The 18,622-nt window shown below is 37.1% G+C and overlaps 1 long non-coding RNA gene across 7 annotated transcripts in view; it reads right to left on the reverse strand.

Annotated features, from left to right (window-relative positions):
- LOC102151848 overlaps nucleotides 1–18,622 on the reverse strand; it is a 58,891-nt gene that overhangs the window by 15,380 nt on the left and 24,889 nt on the right. The window lies entirely within an intron of this gene.

Raw genomic sequence — 18,622 nt, forward strand, 5'->3', positions numbered from 1 at the left:
CAACAGCACCTCTATCACTTTTGACACACAGCTCTTCTTGGCAGAGTTGCTCCAAGGTGCACTTATTGATCACCTCACAAAGTCAAGGAAAAAGAACACAAATAGCCACGTGGCAAGGGCAAGCGTATTGAGGTGCTATGATGGAAAGTGGAAAAGTGCTGAATTTCAGGGCTGAAATGAACAACTCTGAGAATCCTGTGGATAAATATTTATTGTTATACTCAATTAGTATTTTCACCAGGATAATTGTCAATTTCTATATTTGAAAGACTTTTGATATCTATCATCAAATTCTTTTTTTTAAGATTTTATTTATTTATTCATGAGAGACACACAGAGAAAGGCAGAGACATAGGCAGAGGGAGAAGCAGTTTCCATGTGGGGAACCTGATGTGGGACCCGATCCCAGGACCCCGGGATCACAACCTGAGCCAAAGGCAGACACTCAATCACTGAGCCACCCAGGTGCCCCCATGTCTTTTGTGTTCTTAATATTAACTTTGGTAAAAAAAAAAAAATCAACTGCATTTACCTTTACATATAGAGTTATGTTAAATAAAGACATCCATACGGAATCAAGAGAGAAATGTAAGTAAGCCATTTCTCATTAACTAACTTATGGAAACAAGAACAAATCTGTAATTCGAAACACACGAAGCAGAGATAATGTACTGGCATTAAATGAGACTTTAAACTTAAAGCATTATACAAACAATAGCTATTAAGTTGCAGGGGTTATGAAATACTATGCTGCTTAAGTTAAAAAATTGAAAAAAGAAAAACCCAAATCCTGAATGTCCTGTTTGTGGAGAGAAGCAGCAAATATTTTGAAAGATTATTGTGTAGCAAAAGTTGGTGGGAGGGTATTGGCTATAATATGTTTCAGTTTAATATATTGTATCTATCCTTTAACATAGGGCAAAGATGAGGTAAATATTGTTTTCCTTATTTTTGAAAATGAACTACATAGGAGAACCCACAGTAAATATGATAACCTGAGAAGTGAACAACAGGTAAGATAATTTTGGAAATATTCAGGCGTGAGTTTCTATGGATTTAGTATATGTTAACATAACTTGGCCTAAATACTACTGCAAGTGAATTACTTTTTATGGGGTCAGCAGTGTGTGTGCAACAAGCCCATGAGGTCTGTATTATTATCTCCATTTTGCAGATGAGAAAATGGAGGCTCAGTGAATTTGAGTAATTTGCTGACTGTGACACAAGTATGGAGTAAAAGCACTAGGGCTGAAGCTTAGATCTGCCTGATACTGGCACCTGTCCTCATTCTCCTCTGTCAATTCCATCTCAGAAATCTCATCCTACTAGAGTTTAGACAATTGTTCATGGACCAACTCACACTTTTTTCATATACGGAAACCAGTTGGCCCCTATATGAAACACACAATAGTGAGAGAATAGAGAAGGGAGGGAAAGCAAAGTTTTCCATCAAGTCTAGCCTCCTAGAAATTCAAAAGGGTACAAGGTGTCAAAACCCAGGTACTCCCTTCAGCAGTGATTGGTAGGGTTTGCTACTGGTTAACAATGGAAAGGTCGAGAGCCCATCTCAATACCTTTGAGATATGAACACTGAGGGAAATGTTTCAGCAACCTGCAGGGGATGTGTTATATTTGTCTTCTTGCCTCAGGAACTCACCAATTATGTGAAAATGCCAACTGGTTTCCTTACCTGATTTTGAGTAATACCTCCCAAGAAAATAAAAATGTCCAGAGATAGTACGCAAAAATCACACAAGACAGAAATATTGAAAAGACTTTTTTTTTTCCTGAGGAGGCGGAGACAAATTAAAATATTTCAAGAGTAAGCAATTAAAGAAAATGGTAGAGAACGAAAAGCGAAGGAGAAATACTCATATAGAAGCAATACAGAAACATTAATATTGAAAAGGTTTTCTTGGTTAATAGATTGTTAATTATGAAACTCAGGATTGAAGCAGTATATTCTATGATGCTGTAAACCAAAAACTTACACACAAATACATGCAAATTTTGTTTATGACTACAGAAGCACAATACATGCACGGATGTGCACATCTAGAAGGATGTCGTTACCGGTATCTGTGGCTGTTTGGGGGTGACAGAATCAGGTGTCTTTTTACCCCTCCTATTTGCAAAATTGTGCCTTCTCTATTATCCACGATGAAAATGGAATACTTACCCATAACATAAATGTGTACCTCTTCCCATGAAGGTTCCACAACTTTCCACAACATACAGAAAATTCACAAGAATTATGAAGATCAAGGGAGTGTGTTTTGTGTGTGAAGATGCCTCTAATGATGTGTAGAAATACCCTTTTAAAAAAAAAGATTTTATTTATTTATTCAAGAGACAGAGAGAGAGAGAGAGAGAGGCAGAGACACAGGCAGAGGGAGAAGCAGACTCCATGCAGGGAGCCGGATGCAGGACTCGATCCCAGGACCCTGGGATCACAACCCCAGCCAAAGGCAAATGCTCAACCATTGAGCCCCCCAGGTGTCCCTAGAAACACCCTTTAGAGAGAGAGAAAGAGAGAGATAGAGTATCGGTTATATTCATACCTAGCATAACCACAGAGTATGCTTTTGTTCTGGAATGTTCTGTTCTATGTTTTGTTCTGGTATTATTTGCCAAGAATTATAATCTTTTTTTTTTTTTCCTATCATATACTTCACTTAGTACAGGTGAGTATCAGACATTTTTCTTTTGCTTTCCCACCTTGGACTATCCAGCATCTGAGCCCCTTTGGGTATTTTCAAAATCCTTTTATTATAAGCCTTTGTGGGTGGAAGAGACTGCATTTATCTCAGCCTCCTGCTACTAATATATAAATAGGCACATGACCCAGGTTTGTCCTATCAAAGATGCCCATCCTAGTAAGGGTTTTAGTAGAAGCAAAGACATATTGAGCTTCCAGGGCACCGATGACAGAACAAAATCATGTGTCCAGTAGAAGTGCTTGGTGCAAGCAATGGGATTTGTCCACTGCTCAGCAAAGAAAAGGGAAAATTGAATGTAGATACCTGGAGCACACAGTAGGGGTTAAAAAACTAAATTTGATTTACTCAGATATCATTTATGATATTTTAACATCAGTTTTAGGTAAAGGGATGGTATAGTTCTCACCAGATGTGGTAGGAATGTTTGCTTATTATTGTTCCAAAAATGTGAGGGATTTAAAGTTGTTACTGCAAAAGAAAATCCTCTAATCAAATGCATGTTGTCTGCTATTAAGGACAGTAGATGTTCATTCATAAAATATGCATTTGGTGCATAAAATATGCTTTCTCTGTGTCAGGCACTATGTTGCTAGAAAGAAAAAAACATGATGAATCTCTTCTCTCTAGAAATGTCTCCTTTACACTGTCTCAGTTACTTTTTATCCATATCAGAATATTTTGTTCATTTGTTTGTATCCCATTCATTTGTGAATTCCTTGGGGGATATGGGACTTATTTTCTATTTATTTATGTTCCTAGAACATAACACAATCTCTCATACATAACTGGCTTTCAAAAATGTATACTGAGTGAATAAATGAATGAATGAATAAAAAATGACATAAGTAAGTAGCCTGAACAATCACCCTCAGTGAGTTCTATTTGCATCCCAGTCAACTTGCTTATCAGTGACATAAGGGAACCCAGAAGGCAAGCTAATCAAACACACAGATGCTGTCTGTGTCGTGTCAGGAATACCTAAGACATATAATGACAATCAGAGATCTCAATATTTATTATCTGATGTAAGTGAAGAAAAGATTTGGAAGAGTTTATTATAAAAGATTTTAACCTGGTCCTTTAAAAAATAGTCAACTGTCTAAGAAGAAGCTGGGATAGATCTGACTTAAAAACAGGTAATAGAGGAGTGCCTGGCTCTCAGTAGAGCATAGGAATCTTGATCTCAGGGTTGTGAGTTGGAGATTCATGTTCAGCATAGAGATGGCTTTACAAAAAAAACAGGTAGTAGAATGTGATAAATAAACAAATGAAAAGTGAATAACAACTGACAGTACCCTCTGTGAGGCAGTAGTGAAATGGGACTCCTCACATCGATTCTATGTGTAAAGAAGAGAGACAGCCATCCCCACTGTGCTGCACTCAGACTCTGCATTGAAAACTGTGTTCTTGGGGCCTGGGTGGCTCAGTCAGTTAAGCATCTGCCTTTGGCTCAGGTCATGGTTTCTGTGTCCTGGGATGAAGCCCCACAATGGGTCTGGCTCGTCAGGGAGTCTGTTTCTCTCTCTCTCTCTCTCTCTCTCTCTCTCTCTCTCTCTCTCTCTCCTTCTGCCCCTCACTACTGCTTATTCTCTCTCTCTCTCTCTTTCTCTCTCTCTCTTTCTCTCAAATTAATAAACAAAATCTTTAAAAAGAAAGAAAAGAAAACTGTGTGCTCTGCAGCTCTGCATTTGAAGGTTACTGAAAAAAGTAGACCACATTTCAGAAAGTGTGATTCTCATGGTGAAGTGTTTGAAAACTATAATAGACACTTTGACCATCTGAGGAAATGTAGGCTAGAAACACTTAGCATGAGAATAATGTAATTAACTCAAGATCTACCATGTAGAATTTAGTTATTTGAATTCTAAAGTGCCCAGTCATTTTTTTCAGACTAGGCATAGAGCAGCAAGTCGGGTTCAAAGAGCTGAGGAGAGAGAAGAGTAAAGCAAAGTATAAGACGGGCAAATGAACAGACAACCTGAAACATGGGTTATGGACAGAGGCCTGTTTTGACCTGTTTTCTGTGCTTTAAAGACTGGCATGTACCAGTCTTTAAAGCACATTTATAGGGTAAGGGCAAATGCATACACGGAGGCAGGACAAATAGGCTAATGTGTTCATAAACAGATCTTAAGGAGCATGTGTTCCAGTAAACTTTTTTATAAAATAAGATGATGGTAATACAAAGATGACAGTGAGGGGCACCTGGCTGGCTCAGTAAGTTAAGCATCTGACTCTTGATTTTAGATCAGGCCATGAGATCGAGCCCCACCTTGGTTTCCATGGTTAGCAAGGAGTCTGCTTGAGATTCTCTCTCCCCTTCTCCCTTTGCACCATGCTCTCTAAAATAAATAAATAAGTCTTAAAAAAAAAAAAAGTAAAAGCTGACAGTGAACATGGGATAGGGAGGGCAGGTCCAAGTGCCATGACTGGAATTCTTTGAGTAGTGATTAATGATGTCAGAGAGGTTATAGAAGAAAATCCTAGTTTCAGGTAAAGTTTGTATACGAGGAATTCTTAAAAACATGTTCAATTAAAAAACTCTTTGCCGGGATCCCTGGGTGGCGCAGTGGTTTGGCGCCTGCCTTTGGCCCAGGGCGCGATCCTGGAGACCCAGGATCGAATCCCACGTCGGGCTCCCGGTGCATGGAGCCTGCTTCTCCCTCTGCCTGTGTCTCTGCCTCTCTCTCTCACTGTGTGCCTATCATAAATAAATAATAATTAAAAAAAAATTAAAAAGTATTTCTTACAAAAAAAAAAAAAAACTCTTTGCCTTTATTCAACTTATAAAAGTGACAGATTTTTTTCCAATTAACATGAAGCTTTTGAAATGTTATATATAGAAATACTTAAGATACTTTATAAATTAAGCTTATTATTTATGCATGGAGGAAAACTGAAGAGTATTTTTTTAACCTTTAAAATCCATTTCTCCTATTCAGAAGTAACATAGCACAGACTTTGAGACTATCTGAATTAAATTCTGAGTTCTGATATTTTCTGGCTCAATTGATCGTTAAGAAGTTAGTTAACCTGTATTTGCCTAGGTTTTATCTGTCAAATCAGGACAATAATAGTGCACTGTATTGAATGAGATAGTAATAATTTAGAAAAATATCTGTTGTATGGTAAGCAAGAAAGTTTTGCTGAAATTGTCATCTTGCATATAATGATATTAACATATCTGAGAAGTAAATTTGATATAGCCTATGCATGTTATGGTGCATCATATATTCTCTCCATGTATAACTAACTATGAGGTTCAGCAAGGGTATTTTCCTGGTTTTTTTTTTTAATAGTAGAAATATATTTTTAGCTTTTAAGATATATTCACCAATCTGATTCTTTTTAAAGAATATTTATTTATTTTAAAGAGAAACAGAGAGCGAGATGGGGGGCAGAGAGAAAAGGAGAGAGAGAATCTCAAGCAGACTCTTTGCTGAGCATGGAGCCCAAAGTGGGGCTTGATCTTACAACCCATGAGATCATGACCTGAGCTGAAATCACAAGTTGGACACTTAATCAACTGACCCACTCAGGCACTCCTCATCAATCTCATTTTTTATCTTCCAGTTGGGTTCCATTGATTACTTGTCTGATTTAAGGATGTTGCTTGTGTATAGAATAGGGTTAATTGAACTGGTTCAGGCAAGAGCAAATCCACTGATTTATAAGGGATATGAGATTCCTCAGGAATTTATTGTGTTCCTGCAGGGGCTCTGGCATTATGTTAGAAGCTAGGAACAAGTAAGGTGTTAAACAGTGGAATCCCAACTTTAGTGAAGGAAACAGAGGGGTTATTATAATTCCAATAATCAGTGTGTCACAGCAATGCAATGAGTGACAAGGGTTAACCAAAAGGATCTAAGGAAAAATGGGAAAATACAAGGAAGGCTGTCAGAGGAGGGGATTTCTGAGCTTAAATTAATGGTTGAAAAAGATTTTAAGCTAACTTTGTTTCAATCCCATCTTCCCAATTACATACATTTCCTTTTTAAAAAAAATATTTTTTAATGTTCTCCCTTAAAGTTGTTTTTTTTTTCCAAACTGCAACAGTAGAATGAATAATGTTAGTTACACAAAGGAGATAATACAATACAAAGGTACAAAGGCAAAACAACATTTTTTTCCCTTCACTACATCCCATTCTACTTCTTTCTCAAACTCCATTCAGTATTTAAATCCTTGCCAGATTCTTTCCACAACTTTTCCATGCTCTTGAATTGCATATTAACTATAAGCCTGAAATGCATGTAGCTTCTGAAACTCTGTGTGTGTGTGTGTTTGTGTTTTAAAAAGTTTTAGGTTTCTGTTTGTTCATTTTTATTTTTAAAAAATCATGCATATACATCACTTATCTGCTTTTTTTTATATTACTTGAAAAACTGCATTTTAATATTATTGTACACTTCACATAGACAAACCATTATGATGTAGCATGTATACATAAAATATTAAAATTAATGTTGTAACAACTGTTAAAAGCTTTGGAAACCATAGGTACCCTTCTTCAACTAAATATCTTTTCCCTACTCATTGCCAACGTGCTCCCAAGAGAGAACCACTGTCTTAAATTTTTAATAATTTACTTTTATTAACTTGAGAATATTGCATATATAAATCATGTCAGTAGATATTAGCTAGCTCCCTCTTTTTTCTAATTTTTGTGAACGTGAAAGTACTCACATATGCATTATTTACATAAAGGGTATCATATTACACCTTGTTTTTTATCTGATTTTAATATTCTTTTTTCTTTTACTCCACATTTCCTTCTTTTCCTCTCCTCCACCCACTTTCACCTACTTTAACCCCATCCCACAGACAACCCATTTTAAAAACGTATTCAGTCTTGTTTTTTTCTATACTTTGTTCCCAGCTCATTTGACCATATACAAATACTACTGTTAGAAGTTGTACATATTGCAAATATTCATACAAAGTGAAAATATAATGTATATAATCATCTGTGTAAATATATATTTATTTTAAAATTTATTTAAAATGGAATGTTATAATTGTGTTTTACATTGCTTATTCAGTAATAGCTAAAAGAACTTGATCTGAATCAAATGATATAACTTCATTTTTTCTTTTTTTTTACTTATTTCCACTATGGACACCACTTTAATAAACATGCATATGCATAAAGGCTTTGACTAGGCCTTTACCACTTTAGGATAGATTTCTAGGAGTGAGATTATTGAAGTTAAAGATATTTTTAATTCTAAGGGTGCCTAGATGGCTCGGTTTCTTAAGCATCTCACTTTGGATCAGGTAATGATCTCAAGGTCCTGGGATGGAGCCCAGAGTCAGGCTGCCTGCTGCGCAGGGAGCCTACTCCTCCTTCTCCACCTGCCCCTCCCCTTGCTGGTCCTCTGTGTCTCTCTCTCCCTCAAATGAATAAATAAAATCTTTTTTGAAAGAGATATTTTTAATTCTAGTAAGTGTTATTTCATACTTTTGTAAAAATGGTTTAACATTTCTATTTCCAAAAGAAATCTATGAGAGAATACTTTTATTCATATCCCTACCAGAAATAGATCTTATTTCTCTCTCTTTTTATTTTACTTGCTGCTCTAGTGGGTAAAAATGATATCTCATTGGTATTTTAATTTGTAAGCTTCTGATCAATATTTAATTTGACTGTCTTATTTGTATGAAACTATTACATTTTCTTCTCTGTTGTCTATTTTCATTCTTTGATCATTTTTCTTTAAGCCATTTTAGTTATTTCTTGACACTTTGTAGGAATCTTGTTGTAATGTAAATATTATCTCCTTATCTGTTATTTGTTTTATAATTTTATTCAATAATCTTATTTTTCTATTAATATTATATTGTTATAAACTGGGCAACAACACAAAATGAATACCAAGGGTATATATATGAAACTGTCAGAGACATGGCTTAATCAGAAACCTCAGTTAGCTGCCTCAAACACAAGGAAATAAAAGAATCTCCAAAAACAGAATCTCTTGTGATTTTCTAATCTCTTGACAAGGGAGATGGTCCTTTGTTACCGAAGAGTAGAAGATTTAAAGACTAAACTTTCTGGCCATGAAGGAGATTTAGCCGTTTGCTACTGTTACATAGTTCAAAAGAACACCCTCTGCTCCCTATAAGCAAGGAAATGTGCCCTTGAAAAATATAATACATAATCCTCACAGCTGGAATTAAAACAAATAGAGTTTAATGTGCTGATAAAACCATGGTTATCATATTATTTGACCACTTGGGGATTTTAGCTCTCCGTGGGTCAAACTTCAGGACTGATTGCCACCTATGAATAGCATCCAAATGAATTCCTTAAAGTAGATAAATGTAGATATCTACTCCTCACAACTGTTCTATCTGTTGTTTTAGCCAGATACTGTCTTTGGCCATTTGGGGGAACTTAGTAGCCTCTAGCAAACGGGAATGTAATTAACATCAGAACTCTAGGTGTGCAATATGTAATTACACTCCATTAGAATCTATCAAAATGAGATTATAATTACACTTTGCACATGCCACATTTCTTGTAAGGTTGGCAATTCAGACCTCCGCTAATAAATACAAAGTGCTCTGCATTCTGTAGACCTCTTAGTCCATTTAATGATGACCCATCCACAGCCAGCTTCGTTTTTAACAGAATAAAGGTGTTGAAATGGAGTTTGAATATTAACAACAAGAAACTAACTAAAATGTGTTATCTACAGATGGGGAAAAGTCACAAAAGTCAAAAAAGCAAGCAAACAAACAACAAAGCAGGAGAGTAAGCCTGATTTAATGTGACAAAATTTATTTAGCAGGATTTTTAGAAACTAAACCCCAATTTTGGACCAAGTGTTTGATTTATGCTAAATTTGTGACACTTGACTTTCCAAAAGGCTTTTAGTGTTGCCAATATCTCTTGTTTAACCAAAATTTAATAAAACAAAAATCAACAACCAGAGGAGGGAAAGTTAAAAATAAAACTGAGCACTAACCAAGCAAGGTACTTTATATTGTGAATATCTGATTTAAGCCACACAACAAGCCTGCAAAGGAATTATTTTCCCTATTTTACTGAAGGAACAATGCAGGTCTGTGAGGTTGTGTAACTTGCCTACAGTCCCTTAGTTAGTAAATGTTAAAGCTGAGATTCCAGTCCAGAGCTTTGTGACTCAGGAAGCTATGATGTATCCTATAACCATGCCTCTACCAGGCACACACAGACCAGCATGTGATAAATCTCTGGTTAAGCTTTACTTTCAAACCAACACCATTTCCCACTCCCCAAAAAAGAAGAAGCAATCAAGATTTGTGTGAACATGAAGAAAAGGTAAGAAAAACACCACAACAACAAAACTAAAGAAAATTCAGGGCAACAGAAAGTTTTGGACAGAGCACTGAAAAGAGCATTGGAATTGGATATGCAGAGGAAAAAAAAGGATACTTCTATAGAAGTCAAGTAGTAGGTATTGATATTACCTGATCTATATCATAGAGAATTTGGCTTTTATTTTTCCAAATTTTAATAGTCCATAAAAGATTGAATTTGAAGTAGATAGAGGGGTGCCTGGATGACTCACCCCATTGAGTGTCCAACTCTTGGTTTCCACTCAGGTCATGATCTCAGGGTTGTGAGATTGAGCCCAACATTGGACTCTGTGCTCAGCAGTCTGCTTGAGATTCTCTGCCTCTGCACCTCCTCTGCACATGCTTCCTGTTTCTCTCTTTTTCTATCAAATAAATAAACAAAATCTCAAAAAATAATTACAAGATATACAGTAAGTAGAGTCTAATTAGAAAATTCTTAGGTTCTAGCACAATGCCCAAAGTCTGTTTGTCCCATGTTTTCATAAAGTAATCACAGTAAGACAAAATGATTCTCAATCTAGAGGATGGTAGTCAATCCAGTGGAAAAGCCACAACAAATGGACTGCATGGAATGTTTTAATTGAACACATTCAGAGAAGATGGGTAGAATGATCACAGTCCCTTATATTAACTAGAAACCTACAGTGCACATAGCTTCTCACACTCCACTGTCAAAGAGGAAACATGAGACAAAAGGGGAAACAAGAGTTAGTAGAAATCCCATAAACCAACCTCTCCATTTCATAGGATGAGCTAATCAAATTTTTCTCTACAAGAAATTAAGGAGTCAATCCCATTTACAATTGCACCCAAAAGCATAAGATACCTAGGAATAAACCTAACCAAAGAGGTAAAATATCTATACCCTAAAAACTACAGAACACTTCTGAAAGAAATTGAGGAAGACACAATGAGATGGAAAAATATTCCATGCTCATGGATTGGCAGAAATAATATTGTGAAAATGTCAATGTTACTCAGGGCAATTTACACGTTTAATGCAATCCCTATCAAAATACCATGGACTTTCCTCAGAGAGTTAGAACAAATTATTTTAAGATTTGTGTGGAATCAGAAAAGACCCCGAATAGCCAGGGGAATTTTAAAAAAGAAAACCATATCTGGGGGCATCACAATGCCAGATTTCAGGTTGTACTACAAAGCTGTGGTCATCAAGACAGTGTGGTACTGGCACAAAAACAGACACATAGATCAATGGAACAGAATAGAGAACCCAGAAGGGGACCCTCAACTTTATGGTCAACTAATATTCGACAAAGCAGGAAAGACTATCCACTGGAAGAAAAGACAGTCTCTTCAATAAATGGTGCTGGGAAAATTGGACATCCACATGCAGAAGAATGAAACTAGACCACTCTCTTGCACCATACACAAAGATAAACTCAAAATGGATGAAAGATCTAAATGTGAGACAAGATTCCATCAAAATCCTAGAGGAGAACACAGGCGACACCCTTTTTGAACTCGGCCACAGTAACTTCTTGCAAGATACATGCACGAAGGCAAGAGAAACAAAAGCAAAAATGAACTATTGGGACTTCATCAAGATAAGAAGCTTTTGCACAGCAAAGGATACAGTCGACAAAACTCAAAGACAACCTACAGACTGGGAGAAGATATTTGCAAATGACGTATCAGATAAAGGGCTAGTTTCCAAGATCTATAAAGAACTTATTAAACCCAACACCAAAGAAACAAACAATCCAATCATGAAATGGGCAAAAGACATGAAGAGAAATCTCACAGAGGAAGACATAGACATGGCCAACATGCACATGAGAAAATGCTCTGCATCACTTGCCATCAGGGAAACACAAATCAAAACCACAATGAGATACCACCTCACACCAGTGAGAATGGGGAAAATTAACAAGGCAGGAAACCACAAATGTTGGAGGGGATGCGGAGAAAAGGGAACCCTCTTGCACTGTTGGTGGGAATGTGAACTGGTGCAGCCACTCTGGAAAACTGTGTGGAGGTTCCTCAAAGAGTTAAAAATAGACCTGCCCTATGACCCAGCAATTGCACTGTTGGGGATTTACCCCAAAGCTTCAGATGCAATGAAACACCGGGACACCAGCACCCCGATGTTTATAGCAGCAATGTCCACAATAGCCAAACTGTGGAAGGAGCCTCGGTGTCCAACGAAAGATGAGTGGATAAAGAAGATGTGGTTTATGTATACAATGGAATATTACTCAGCCATTAGAAACGACAAATACCCACCATTTGCTTCAACGTGGATGGAACTGGAGGGTATTATGCTGAGTGAAGTAAGTCAATCAGAGAAGGACAAACAGTGTATGTTCTCATTCATTTGGGGAATATAAATAATAGTGAAAGGGAATATAAGGGAAGGGAGAAGAAATGTGTGGGAAATATCAGAAAGGGAGACAAAGAATAAAGACTCCTAACTCTGAGAAACGAACTAGGGGTAGTGGAAGGGGAGGAGGGCGGGGGTGGGGGTGAATGGGTGACGGGCACTGAGGGGGACACTTGACGGGATGAGCACTGGGTGTTATTCTGTATGTTGGTAAATTGAAGACCAATAAACAATTAATTTATTTAAAAAACAAATATTTCTCTACAAATTTATAAACATAAACCCATCACTGGTGAGTATACCAGCCTAGAAATGTTAAAGGAAAGGATTTTCAAAGATATTTACTTTAATGCAGTTTCTAATATGAGGAAACAAAGGCTAAGACAAGTGCTAAGTGCTATGAGTCAACCTGAGTTATAATTAGTAGAAACTGGATCAGAGGCCAGTCCTTCTGTATTTGATATACTTAAAACTGGATGAGTGGTTGTTTGTAAATTCCCTTCCAAATACTTAGAAAGCAAAAAAAAAAAAAAAAAAAAAAAAAAAAAAAACAAATACTTAGAAAGCTGAGCAATACATATTTTCCTTTTTAAAAAAAAATTGATTTGGGTCCCCTGGGTGGCTCAATTAGTTAAGATTATTCATATTATCCAGTGCAATATTTGTTTTCCCCAAGGTTGTATGAGATTGGGCTACCACATGCTGATTTTGGGAGAGTACCACTCACCTTGCCCATAGGATGAGTTGAGGGATACTGATGGGATGGTCCACAGATGACCCTTGGGTTTAGGCTACATGTGTTGGTTCTCACCAGTTCATGTTCTGACAATAGTACACATGGAATGGGGACAGCAGGAGTGGGGGCAGATGTCTTTAACCTATGTGGCCTTCCAGTGCTTAAACTGGGTCTCTCACTCCACACCCATTGCTAGTTCCACCTCCAGTGTGTAGCAGTCTTCCAAGAGTGGCTGTTGTCTCTCTCCTTGAGGGATTTAAAACCATTGTTATGTAACCCAGGGGGCATTTCTGCTACCTTCACTGATGTCTGTCACTTAGGACATTATTCTCTCCTGAGTTGGTCTTAGTCCATGATGATTAGAGGGATAGATATTGCATGCATGAAGGGGACCACTTTTCTCACTCTGCCCTCAGGTCTCTTAACTAGGTGATAGAGGTATCATCAAAATTGAAAGAGGTCTTTCTAGGAATGTAGCGATTATGGCTTAAAGAGTTCAAGGAAAGATGTGGTTTTACCTTTATGCTAGGAAATTCCAAATTATAAATTTAACATGACAGGAAAATGAATTATTGTTCACATTTTCTTGCATGCTCCAGATAAAATTGCATCTGTGGTCTTCATCACTAAAGCAAAGTAAAAACCTTGAGTCATTGGAAGTCAGTTGTCACTGGTGACTGGGTGGATGATGCAGCATCATGAGTATGTAGCCAGCATTAAGTAAATGAGATTAGGAATTGCAGAGCAAGAGGATCTCTTATTATTGCAACACAAACAGATTCCAACAAGCCATGTCACTGTGAGCAGTAACAGTTACTACCTTTCTTGTCTTAGAAGATGTGAAGCTAACCAGAAACTGCATAGTTGACATAAAGGGGAAAGCAGAGAGACAGAGACAGAGACAGAGAGAGACAGAGAGAAGGAGAAAGAGAGAGGAGAGGGAGAGAGATGGTTGTTGGACTGTGGAGGAAAAGATGGTGCTTGTATACTACAAAGATTCTTCACATGTGCTGACTGATAGGACAATAGAAAATTGAATGCATGCTTCTTCTTTATGCATCTTGCTGCTATCAATAAATCACTATACCTCACACAGCCCATGAATTTGATAATGACCATTTAATCAAAGTATTATGCAGTGAAGGGACCCCCTCAATATCTACTGGGATCTAGTACACACAAGGGATAGCCCACTGTTTTGCACAAATTCCCAAACAGCATATGTTGGGAGCAGTCCTTTAGTATATTTAGTATATTATGGTTCTATCCTTGGCTCAATGGTTGCTACCAATCTCCAAAACAGTGATCAGGAAAAGAGAAGGAAAAAGTTGTTTGCTATGTTTGGGTCTTACAATTTGCTCCCCATCAGAGCTGATGGAGGAGGATCGCTTCAATTTCCATTTAAAAAGTCCCCAGGGTTTGTGGAGGTTTTTGACACCTGTATTTCACTGAAGAAGAAGAGAACCACTGTCTTCATTAGGGAAACCTCTACTGAGTTGTGTGTGTTGCTGGGAAATTATGAGAATGTGATCTCATGTAGAGTTTTAACCAATGTTGTCCTTGGACCAAATACTGGTGCAACTGTACTTAGAATGCTCTATCTCAAGGTGAAATTCTGAAACCCTAAATATGTAACAGGCTAGTGCTACTTAATTATAATTACATGAAGACTGATATGGTAAACAAACATATATGTAGGAATTATAAAAGGTTAAATACATATTTTAAAAAATTAACCTCACTAGTAACCAAAACAACATAATCTAAAATGTTGCATTTTGCCTATTGCTTTGGCAAAGTTTAGTTTTTTTAGTATTCAGCACTGGCAAGCATGTGAGAAAATGCCTGTGATTCACTCTAGGCAGGAATGTAAATAACTGTAAGTTTTTGGAAGGGTAATTTGGATACAGCTATCAAAAGTTTTAAAATGTACATATATTTTAGTCCAGCAATTCTACTTCTGGGTAGGTGCACTCACTGTCTTACAAAAAAGTTTATTGCAAGATAACTATAATTAAATCAAATCAAAAGGAGAACTAATCTAAATGTCAGAGTGAGATTTATAAATTATATTTTTATGCTATGAACTTCTCTGCAGACATTAAAAATAATATGAAAGTATCTGAAATACAGGGAATATAATACATCATTAAATAAAAATAGTATGTTGTACCAATATGACATATTATTACAATATATATGACCTATATATTGCACATATATATGTATATGTGCAAAGAAATGACTTAGCAAACATTAACAGTGGTTTTCTCCATTTTTTTTTTTTTTTTAAGATTTTATTCTTTCATGTGAGACACAGAGAGAGACAGAGAGAGGCAGAAACACAGGCAGAGGGAGAGGCAGGCTCCATCAAGGAAGCCCGATGTGGGACTCGATCCCACATGGGATCACCCCTGGAGCCAAAGGCAGGCATCCCAACACCAGTTTTCTCTGAATGATGATATTGTGAGTTCTTTCCTATGACTGATTACTTAGGTTGTGAGCTTTTTAATTTTCATTTTCCAAATTTTCTTCAGTGCAAATAGAATACTTTTATAATCTAAGCAAACTACATATAATGTTTAAACTGCTATCTTCTCACTCATACATATGGGCAAATACATTATCTTCTAACTGCAGATTTCTATTTATATACTCTACTAATATATCAGTTTTATTAAGATGATCCCATTAATGTTTAGGAAGATTCTGAAGTCAGAGCAATTAAGTGATAATAAACTGCTTTCACAAAACACATTTTTAAAATTAGTAGGATGCATAAATTTTAAGTCCACAGCTTAATGAACTTTTACATAAAAAAAAAATAACTTGGGCAAAGATGTAGAGCATTTCATCACCTAGATCAAGACCTAGAACATACTTGTCATCTCAGAAAGTTATTTTTAATGCCTTCCTTGTCAAAAGCCATCCCAGGACTTTAACTCACTGTAGTTGTAGAGTAATAGTAAAGCTGACTACTTGTTTAGCTCTTGCCATAAGCTTGATTCTGCAGTAGATATTCTAAATATAGTATCTCATTTAATCATACTAATTCTACCATACAATGAAGAAAAGAGGGATTTTTTTTTTTTTTTTAAAGAGAGAGAGAGAAGCGCAGAGACATAGGCAGAGGGAGAAGCAGGCTCTATACACCGGGAGCCTGACGTGGGATTCGATCCCGGGTTTCCAGGATCACACCCTGGGCCAAAGGCAGGCGCCAAACCACTGCGCCACCCAGGGATCCCAAGAGGGATTTTTTATTTTCCCTTTTTTTTTTTATTTTATTTATTTATTTATTTTTTTTTATTTTTTTATTTTATTTTTTTTTATTTTTTATTTTATTTTTTTTTATTGGTGTTCAATTTACTAACATACAGAATAACACCCAGTGCCCGTCACCCATTCACTCCCACCCCCCGCCCTCCTCCCCTTCTACCACCCCTAGTTCGTTTCCCAGAGTTAGCAGTCTTTACGTTCTGTCTCCCTTTCTGATATTTCCCACACATTTCTTCTCCCTTCCCTTATTTTCCCTTTCACTATTATTTATATTCCCCAAATGAATGAGAACATATAATGTTTGTCCTTCTCCGACTGACTTACTTCACTCAGCATAATACCCTCCAGTTCCATCCACGTTGAAGCAAATGGTGGGTATTTGTCATTTCTAATAGCTGAGTAATATTCCATTGTATACATAAACCACATCTTCTTTATCCATTCATCTTTCGTTGGACACCGAGGCTCCTTCCACAGTTTGGCTATAGTGGCCATTGCTGCTAGAAACATCGGGGTGCAGGTGTCCCGGCGTTTCATTGCATTTGTATCTTTGGGGTAAATCCCCAACAGTGCAATTGCTGGGTCGTAGGGCAGGTATATTTTTAACTGTTTGAGGAACCTCCACACAGTTTTCCAGAGTGGCTGCACCAGTTCACATTCCCACCAACAGTGTAGGAGGGTTCCCTTTTCTCCGCATCCTCTCCAACATTTGTTGTTTCCTGCCTTGTTAATTTTCCCCATTCTCACTGGTGTGAGGTGGTATCTCATTGTAGTTTTGATTTGTATTTCCCTGATGGCAAGTGATGCAGAGCATTTTCTCATATGCATGTTGGCCATGTCTATGTCTTCCTCTGTGAGATTTCTGTTCATGTCTTTTGCCCATTTCATGATTGGATTGTTTGTTTCTTTGGTGTTGAGTTTAATAAGTTCTTTATAGATCTTGGAAACTAGCCCTTTATCTGATATGTCATTTGCAAATATCTTCTCCCATTCTGTAGGTTGTCTTTGAGTTTTGTTGACTGTATCCTTTGCTGTGCAAAAGCTTCTTATCTTGATGAAGTCCCAATAGTTCATTTTTGCTTTTGTTTCTTTTGCCTTCGTGGATGTATCTTGCAAGAAGTTACTATGGCCGAGTTCAAAAAGGGTGTTGCCTGTGTTCTTCTCTAGGATTTTGATGGAATCTTGTCTCACATTTAGATCTTTCATCCATTTTGAGTTTATCTTTGTGTATGGTGAAAGAGAGTGGTCTAGTTTCATTCTTCTGCATGTGGATGTCCAATTTTCCCAGCACCATTTATTGAAGAGACTGTCTTTCTTCCAATGGATAGTCTTTCCTCCTTTATCGAATATTAGTTGCCCATAAAATTCAGGGTCCACTTCTGGATTCTCTATTCTGTTCCACTGATCTATGTGTCTGTTTTTGTGCCAGTACCACACTGTCTTGATGACCACAGCTTTGTAGTACAACCTGAAATCTGGCATTGTGATGCCCCCAGATATGGTTTTCTTTTTTAAAATTCCCCTGGCTATTCGGGGTCTTTTCTGATTCCACACAAATCTTAAAATAATTTGTTCTAACTCTCTGAAGAAAGTCCATGGTATTTTGATAGGGATTGCATTAAACGTGTATATTGCCCTGGGTAACATTGACATTTTCACAATATTAATTCTGCCAATCCATGAGCATGGAATATTTTTCCATCTCTTTGTGTCTTCCTCAATTTCTTTCAGAAGTGTTCTATAGTTTTGAGGGTATAGATCCTTTACATCTTTGGTGAGGTTTATTCCTAGGTATCTTATGCTTTTGGGTGCAATTGTAAATGGGATTGACTCCTTAATTTCTCTTTCTTCAGTCTCATTGTTAGTGTATAGAAATGCCACTGACTTCTGGGCATTGATTTTGTATCCTGCCACGCTACCGAATTGCTGTATGAGTTCTAGCAATCTTGGGGTGGAGACTTTTGGGTTTTCTATGTAGAGTATCATGTCATCGGCGAAGAGAGAGAGTTTGACTTCTTCTTTGCCAATTTGAATGCCTTTAATGTCTTTTTGTTGTCTGATTGCTGAGGCTAGGACTTCCAGTACTATGTTGAATAGCAGTGGTGAGAGTGGACATCCCTGTCTTGTTCCTGATCTTAGGGGAAAGGCTCCCAGTGCTTCCCCATTGAGAATGATATTTGCTGTGGGCTTTTCATAGATGGC

This window comes from Canis lupus, chromosome 9 (genome assembly GCF_011100685.1).
Source record: "Canis lupus familiaris isolate Mischka breed German Shepherd chromosome 9, alternate assembly UU_Cfam_GSD_1.0, whole genome shotgun sequence".
Classification (NCBI taxonomy): Eukaryota; Metazoa; Chordata; class Mammalia; order Carnivora; family Canidae; genus Canis; species Canis lupus.